Raw genomic sequence first — 9,335 nt, 5'->3', positions numbered from 1 at the left:
TGTGATGGACACTGTGTGATGTCACTGTGTGATGTCACTGTGTGATGTCATGTGTGATGTCACTGTGTGATGAACACTGTGTGATGGCCACAGTATGATGACAACTGAGTGATGACCATTGGGTGATGGCCACTGTATTATGGCCATATTGTGGTAGCCACTGTCTCATGAACATTATAGCCATTCTTGTGAACAGTGTGATGACCATTTGTTTTTCATCACATCACCCCATATCTGCAAAAATATCGCAAAAGAATCCTCTCTTTACAGTTGAGCTCTGATAGTGGTGATGTTGGCAACAGTATCAGTTAGCGTGGCAGGAAACGGAGACCCGGAAGTGTGCAGCTCTTAAAGCAACACGGGGTGCTGCCTTAACTTTGTAAGTAACAAAGTTCCCAAGGCGGGAAGAACAGAATGTAAGAGGGGAATAGCACAGCCATCTCCACTGAGAAGGCTGCACTGCATCCTGCCTCACTCTCCTGTGTCCTCTCTCCCTTTCCAGGCAGGTTCTCAAAACTGCCCGTCTCCCCAGCCTGCATCTTGCCTTCCATCATCCATCTCTAAGTGGACCAACCTGTATGGTGTTCCTTCCTGAACCAATCCCTAAGATTGAGGCAATGTGGATCTTGATTGGCCAGCCCCGGGATGTGTATTAGCCTTTTCCTGGGTCCTAAAGACTGTTGAGTGGGCATTCCCTTTTCTCAGGAATATTGGAGTAGTGAGGGAGTGCCTACACAGACAAACTGATGGAGGCTTGGAGGTGCTCTGGGCACCAGTGTCCAGCACTCACAATGGGCAAGAAATGATAGGTGTTCATAACAGGAACGTGGTATTGATGTTAACAAGACATGACACAGAAGCAGTTCAAGTTCCACATTATCCAGGGGAAGACAGAGTACAAAACCACATAATGAACTGGGGAATGGTGCTGGATGCCTTTAATCCCAGTACTAAGAGGCAGAGAGAGGTGGATCTCTGAGTTTGATGCTAGCCTGGTCTACAGAGTGAGTTCCAGGATAACCAGAGCTATACAGAGAAACCCTGTCTCAAAAACCCCACACACATGGTCTGACCTGATGGATGTGGCAGCTCAGCACTGCTGGCTGTACCTCACAGCGAGCACAGAAAACCAGCCAGAGTGGGCTGCACTGAGCAGTGGCTGCATGGTGACTGCCTACAGTTCCCACCTGTTCTGTAGCGAGCAGGCATGGCTGGCTGTCCATTTCAACTTCGGGTTAGAGTTAAAAGCACCTCCCAGTTCTGCAAAACCTACAAAGAGCAGCTGGCCCCAGCTGGAATTGATCAGAATGCTCAGGCAGCCGATATGTGAGTTTAAGAATCACATTCAATCATGGTGAGATAAGGCCAGGCTGACTGGCTGCCTTTGGCTTCCTGTAGTCCAGGGTTTAGGGACCAGATGACTGGGGTGGCCTTGCAGCAGCACCAGGAATGAACTAGGAAAGGTGAGGGAAGTGTATAGGCTTGCACTTCCCACCCCGTCAGGACATCCCAGCTGGGCCACTGCATTAGGAACAAGGGGCAAGAAAAATGCACCAGCCACAGCATCCACAGGATCTCCACAAGGCCTCTGCATGTTCTCAGCTACAGAGGAAGAGACAAGGACTCCCCAGAGAAGTAGAGGCTGTCAAAGCAAAACACTTGACAGCCGTGTTTGCTCTCAGAACTCAGACTCCTCCCTCCCTCGCTCTCTCCCTCCCTCCCATGACACCATCTTTTTCTTTGAGGCTATGGAACATTTTCATGAATACCCATTTTAATTAGCAGGAACTTTTTTTAAGATTTATTTTTATTTATTTTATGTATATGAGTACACTGTAGCTGTCTTCAGACACACCAGAAGAGGGCATCGGATCCCATTACAGATGGTTGTGAGCCACCATGTGGTTGCAGGGAATTGAACTCAGGATCTCTGGAAAAGCAATCAGTGCTCTTAATCGCTGAGCCAACTTTCCAGCTCAGAATATTTTTTATTAAAGAAAAATTATTAAACTGGCTTCTTTGGACCAGGACTATATTGTGAGATCTTGTAAAATTAATGGATGAGTAGATAGATAGATAGATAGATAGATAGATAGATAGATAGATAGATGAGAGAGGGAGGGAGACAGAAAGGGAAAGAGAAGGAAAGGACAACTTAAGGGAAGGAGGGAAACCTTATTGACCTAACACACCGAACCTGCCAATTCTAGCTCATTCAGGAATAGCTGCCCAGCTGTTCATCATACATCTGTCTCTGTTTCTCTTCTGCTTTCTTCTAGGTTAGAGTCATGCTAGGCAGGTTTGCCCATGGCAATAAAGGTGGTCTCAGTGGCACTAACTTAGTAAATGTCATACCAACTTAGTAAATGTGGTAGAAATCTGCCCCGTTGTACAGACAAAATACCCAACAGAAGCATCCTAGAGAAGGAATGGTTTGTTTTAGCTCATGGTTCTAGGGATGAAGAGAATACACCCGCAGTAGTGAGAGAGGGCTGGCCGTAGTACGCAGTCAGAGCAATGGGTCGACTTGTTCTCTCGTTTTTTATCCCATCTGGCGGTTAAAGTGGGTCTTCCTATCTCAATGAACCTTGTCTCCTAAGTGATGTTACATCCTCTCAAGTGGAAAGTCAATATTAATCGCCACAAGTCCATCCCTTGTCAACTTCACACCCAAACAACACTTTTAAGCCCCAGTCTTTAACCCCATTGTGCCTATACGCTCACGGACAACATACATTCTGTAAAACCTCAAAAGTCGCCATAGCATTTAATGGTACAACCCTTTTTGAAAGTCCAAGGCTCATTTGAGACTCAAGGTAATCACTTCACTATGAGCTCCTATAAAAATAAAATATAATTAAAAAAAGCGTACATTCTTCCAGCACACAGTGGAACAGAGCAAACATTCCCTTTTCAAAGGGGGAAACTGGAACACAGCTAAGAATGACTGGACCCAAGCAAGAGCAAAACCCAGAGGGGCAAACACCAAACCCCACAGCTCCTCCTGTCATCCACAGCTCATGACAGAAACGTGTGTGCCCACGGGGTTGCATGGACCTCTCTTCCAGCCTTGCTCCTGGCACACAACCTCCCTCTTGAGCTGCCTCTCTACTCCGTGCCTCCAGCTTTCTTCATTCCGTGGTTCTAGACTCCCCGAAATCTCCAGTGTAGCTTGGGCTTTACCTCCACGGTTTCATGCAATGGTTTCTTGGGGTCTCTTTGCAGGGACACAGACCCTGACACCCACTATCTGCTCTCAGCAGCTCTCTGGAACCAGGGTATGAGACTCCATGACCCTCTCAGTCTTAAATCTTTCACGTGTGTGAAACCAGTACCATGCAGATGATGCTACCAAACTCTGACACCAGCTGGGGATGGAGCTTGGTTCCCCCCTCACCGTGTAGCACAACCGCACACACAACTGCATTTTCTCTGTGTGCTGACCCTGGGGAACCACTTCCACTGGCATTTGCCTTTCGGGAACAGACCACGCCTTCATTTTAGGTTCTCCCCTCTCAAATGAAATTGGGTTTCAAGGTTTAGGACACTTGGTGGGTAGGATCAGGAGTAATGAGTTATTTGTTGGGTGAAAGCAATTCCTAGGTAGGATAGCACTCATGCTGTGGCAAGGTTACTGCTCAGTACTCTTATCCAGGTCTACGGCAGGGCGGGGCGGGGCGGGGCGGGGTAGAGCAAAAGGGAAAAGAAAAGATACGTGAAGATCCAGTTTGTTGAAAGAAAGATCTTGGGTAAGTTTAAAGTTGCAGACAAGGTGCGTACTGCAGAGGTGCCTGCGACTGTTAGGAGACTTCCAGCTGCTCCAGGACAATAGGGAAGGAGTTCTGAGGCTCGACCTTACCCACCACTCAAGATATCAGCATTTAGGGAAAATCCAGCTGGACTCTATCAGATTATTGCACAAACGACCTCTGGCCCTGTTGTCAGTAAAGCCCATGAGCCTTTGAAGTCTCGTGAGCAGGGCCTCCGCTATCAGTATTTCTCTCAGCAGCCTCAGTCTTCCATACTCTCAACAGAACAGCCCAAGGGCTTCTCTAGCCCGATGTCCAAACGCTTCCACGCTCTTCCTGCAAAACCCTTCCAAAGGCCTAAGAGCCACTCAGTCAGGTCCCTCACCACAAAACTCCACTTCTTGGTACCATCGGCCAGTATTGGCTTATGGTTCCAGTTCACCACGGCAGGGACAGTATGGTGTCAGGGACAATAGTGGCTAGTCACATTAATCCAGTCAGAAAGCAGAAAGAGATGGGCGCTGGCACTTGGCTCGCTTTCCTCATTTATCCGGTGTGCCACTTAGGGTCTTCCCGCTTAAGTAACTAATCTGGAAGATCTCTCACTGGCGTCTTATCTCCAGTGTAACCCTAGACCCCATCGAGTTGACAGTTAATATTGGCCATGACAGTGACTGTATAGAAGTTTGTAGAAAAGCCTCAAATTTTTCTTTGACCCAATGAACCAATAGCCTAGTCCCTGAACCAGTCTCTGTCACACGTCTATAGTTGACACAAAGCCAGGGTCTTTTGTTCTCTAAAGCCCACCTCCCCAGAGAGGCAAGCAGACTCATAAACAGACCAGTGTGGGCCAGTCCATTACTGAGGCTGGGGGACAGACCAATCCAGATCCGAAGCCTATGGATCACTTAGTGCTATGCTGGTTGTTGTCAACTTGACACAACCCAGGGTCATCTGGAAGGAGGATGTGGGGTTGGGAAGACACCTCCATCAGATTGGCCTGTGAGCAGGTCTTCAGGACATTTCCTTGCTTAATGAGTGATATGGGAGAGCCCAGCCCACTGTGAGCATTGCTCTCCCTGGACCGGTGTCCCTAGGGTATAGAAGAAAGCAGGCTGAGCAAGCCGACAGGGAGCAAGCCAATAAGCAGTGTTCCTCCATTGTCTGTAGTTCAGCTCCATCCTCCGGGTTTCCACCTTGAGTTCCCTTCATTAAGGACTGTGCATTGTAAAATAAAATCAACTCTTCCCCCCACCCCACCCCCAAGTTGCTTTTGGTTATAATGGCTTTATCCCAGCAATACAAAGAAGTCATCAGTGTTCCTCTTTCTCCTGGTCTTGTACACTTGTCCCTGCCCTCTCCTGTTTCTCTTTGAGTGTGTGAAGCCAGTCCCCTGGCCTCCTCCACTCCTGTAGCCAGACGTTGAGTCAACCTCCAGTTTGGCCATATTACATACTCAGGAGCTTTTCTTTCCTGAGGTTCTGCAAACCAAGTAGCACACAGAGCTAACAATAAGGGGGTCATTTAGTGAGCACTTCCTACCCGTAAACGACTTCCATTTCATCCATAGTTCCTCACAAAACCTCTGGAATAGGCCTCACTGCCACTTGCATTTGATAGAAAAGAAAATCAGGACTGAAGACACAGGAGTTTTCTACCTTCCTGTGTGGCCGAAAGCTTTCTTCTCTGGCTTCATAATTATACCCCAGCATCTAGTCCCGGTGATTTTTTCAAAAGCAAAGGAATCTTTCAAAGGAATTTCATCACAAACTTCACCCTCCCCCAAGGTGTTCTGGCCCTGTAGGGAAGAAGAAGAGGAGGAGGCTCACGGAGGCCAGGAGCTCCAGGTGAGCTATGCGGGTGAGCCAGTGAACAGACTGGCTCTTTTGCTGCAGCCCAGCTGACCTGTGGATACATCTCCAGTAGAGAGGAAGAGAGCAAAGAGGTGGGGGAAGAGAAAGGAGAGAAGAAAGAGAACAAAAGGACCCCTAATCAGTTTGGAACACAGACGGGCATAGAGCAGCAGTGGTCCTGTCTGGACCACAGGGCACTATTGTGTCCTCCCAGAGCCAGGCTCTCACCTATGCCTCCTATAGGTTCAGCCTGGTCCTGAAAGTTGTTTTGGCTCCTACAGGAGGATGTGGGAAGCACAAGTAGCCCAGGTATCCAGTTCTGGAAACAAAACTTGACCTTGGCTACTAAATACACCCAGAGAGAAACCTCCAGAAGCCTAAGAGAGGGGGTACCAGTCCAGGTCTCCTTCTCTGCCTGCTCTCCCAGATGTGGCCCACCTAGACATCTTTCTACAGACTGTACCCAAGACCCACTCCTGCAGCCTCAGCTGCCTGAGCAGCACAGGATCAGTTCTGGAGTTGCTCGACAGGCCTGAAGCCCATAATCCTGCTCCACCCACCTCCTGTGTGAGACCCTGTCCACCATCTCAAAAATCACTCTGCCTGTGACTGCACCTTGGAGCCATCTGTGAAAGGGAGACCCCTCCCTAAAGTCCATCTTCTCACTGCTGGTTGGGCATACGGCCTGGAGCTCTTGGTGTCAGCTAGCACAGGGGCTCTGGGGGTCTGATGGAACCCAGCATGGTGGATGAGGGAGCATAAACACACAGACAGGTCCAGGCCTGCTTCTAGGTGAGACCCCTTCCCTCTCTGAGCCTTGTTGGATCTCTGAGGAGAGAAGCATCTCCCACTTTGTGGGTTAGGTCACAGTAAGGTCACTTAGTCAATGCTAAGTACAGGACTCTTTTTTTACCCTTATTTCCTTTCAATGGCTTACCCACAAACAACCTTGGTCTGAATACCACACGGGACACTCTGGTAATAAGTGGCCCACAAGCTTACAATGTAAGCTTGTTACATTGTGTTACAGCTAAGTGTCTACAATGTATGTTGCTATCCAGCCTGTAGTCACAGCGAAGTTAACTAGCTTGTCAGGTCCACTGTCCTGGCAAAGCAGGGCTCTAGCTGAGTAACCCTTACATACTATACTTCATAACAGCCCAAGGTGGAAGCCAAGAGCTGGATACAGAGCCCGGACAGGAACCCCGGAGGGCACAGTGACTGCTGTCCAGGCTGGGAGGAAGGCGCCTACAGCGCAGTGCTTGGATTTGCCCCATCTGGGTGTTAGAAGATGTCCTTATGGATAAAGGGGACTAGGCAGTTGCATATTTCCCCAGTGACAACCTCCTGGGCTTCCTTCCCTTCAGCCTGCCAGGGCTAAACAGAGCTCTGCTCCCTGCAGTCTACCACCACGTGGTGGAGCTATTGAGTTCCATCCCACCTCCACCAAATGGAATCTCTGAATTTAGCGCACCTCCTTCCCAAAAAGAATGAAAACGAGGTGCTGAGACAGAGGCTTACCAGGCCTGCTTCTGAGTTTGCCCTGGCCCCGTGCCCCTTGTTTGCTTTGGTTCCTGGTCAAGAATGCTGGTCCAGGCCTGGGAGGCTAACCTTCTGACTCTAGAGGGAAAGTCACACTTTTCGCTCAACTCCCAGGAGCAGTCTCGCATTCCAGGGGAGGCGTGGGAAGGGCCAGGCCTTCCCCAGCGAAGGCAATGGAGTCATTGCTTCCAGCGTCTGCATGTCCTCAGGGACAGCCAGCCCACCTCAGTGAGGCGGAAATGGGCCTCGAGGAAGGCTTTCTGAGCCGGCACAGGATAGATGTCTGAAGTTGCTAGAAAGGAGCCCTTCAGACACTCCCCCTGCTCCCTCTCAGACTCCTCCCTCTCTGTGCCAATCTCACCTCCATGTGGGCCCCCTTTGGCTGTGCTCTGACGAATGGAGATACCTTTCCACGGGAGTGGGGGGCGTTGTTTTAGTTGCTGTGGCAGCTATACAGAGGCCTAGGATTCGGTCTCTTCTGGGACTTCAGAAAAGTCAGGCACTAAAGACAGTCAGCTGTTGGCCAGCAGAGATACTGTCCTCAGTCCTACCCGCAGAAAGTGGCTGCCGGGCCAAGGAACAGAGGCCAGCAGGTGGGTGCACCGTTGGGGCTGGGGCTGGGGCAACAATCCAATTTGAGAATCTCCTACCTCACCAGCTAATCTCCAAGATGTCCCTGATGCAATTCCGTTATGACTCTTAAGGAGGCTTCCACCCTGGATCAACACAAGGGCCCCTCCTCAAGGACAGCCCACACTTTGGCCTCTGGAAAGCCATAAAACTGAAGTTGGAAGGGGTTTTGGCTTTTCGGAAGAGATGCAACTGGGGATACCTTTTCAGAAGATGAAACATCATCGCCCCCTAGTGGTCATGATAAAATGTGGCACCCTCTCCAACTGTCAAAAGAAGCTGACCCTCCAGTCAGACCCCAGATCAACACTTCCACCCAGCACTCTCCAGGTGACACCCTCTAGGTGACACCCAGCAACGAGGAAAGGGAAAACCCAGTGATTGACTTTGCACATTTGTGTTAACAGGATACAGGGATATTAGGGCGACTTTGGGGCTGTTTTTGGATGGCTTTGCACAGTGGTGGGAGCCTACTGGAGTTGCTCCTGTCCCCAACAGGATCCCAGGATTGCCACATACTGTATGAAGGACCAGGAGGTGGGTCATGTACCTGGTCCTTGCCTCGGTCCACTGGTCTCAGGCTCACTTTAATTCACCCAGCCTGCCTATGCCAGGTACCTTGAAGAGAGGCAATGGGAATACAGACATAGACAGTCATGGTAAGGATGCTAAAGCTTTAGCTACTGGAATTTGAATGTCCCAGAACCTGAGGAATTTATGACCCAGTGACTCAGAGGCCTGGTCTAGTGTGTGGCAAGTCTCTGGGTCACAAAGCCAATTACTTTTCAGGGCGATAATTGAACCCCAGCATGCATGGCTGCCTCGGCACACCAGCTAGAATGGGGGTACAAATCCCCAGAGCCAGGCTAGATGCCAACAGCAGCGATAGTGCCAGCCTGCCCTCTCAGGGACACAGTGGCCTTTGGGCAGATAGACCATAATGAAGTGGAAACTTCTGGTTTCTTTGGAAAGTCACTTGTGTCGGATGGTGTTTTGCTGGGGCAGACACCTGAAGGAGTGTTTTCCTGAAGCAGACACAGGTGAGAGGATGTTTCACTAAGGCAGACTCATGAAGGAATATTTTGCTAAAGCAAACATGTGAAAGGACACATGATGTTATGAAGGACCCAATAGACAATGGATGATTCTGGGTGGTATTGGTACACCTTACCATTGTTTATTGGTCATTGTTTGTTGGGACCTAATGGAGAGAAACATACCAAAAAAACTTCTGGTGGTGTACTCGTGACTTCTTAATGTTTCTGTGGACTCAAGCCAGTTGGCAGAGTGATGTCAGCTGATACAGACTCACTTGGAGTTTTGCTAAGGCAGACTCACATGCTGAGGCAAGACACATAGGGAGGTCGGATCCGTGGAGGACACACGTGGAGGACATGTTTGAAGGGAGTATAAATAGGACCCGATGGACAGTGACGGGGGCTTGCTTGTAGAGCTAGCTGTGCTTCCTGGTCTCTTGCCTTCGATAGCATATCTTCTGTTCATTGAGAGAGGCACAGCCGAGAACTTCTCCTGACATCCGTGGTGGTTCTGGTTCTCCTGC

Source organism: Grammomys surdaster, unplaced genomic scaffold, assembly GCF_004785775.1.
Source record: "Grammomys surdaster isolate TR1022 unplaced genomic scaffold, NIH_TR_1.0 126121, whole genome shotgun sequence".
Classification (NCBI taxonomy): domain Eukaryota; kingdom Metazoa; phylum Chordata; class Mammalia; order Rodentia; family Muridae; genus Grammomys; species Grammomys surdaster.
The sequence above is the reverse complement of the archived record's forward strand: the minus strand, read 5'-3'. Positions refer to the sequence as shown.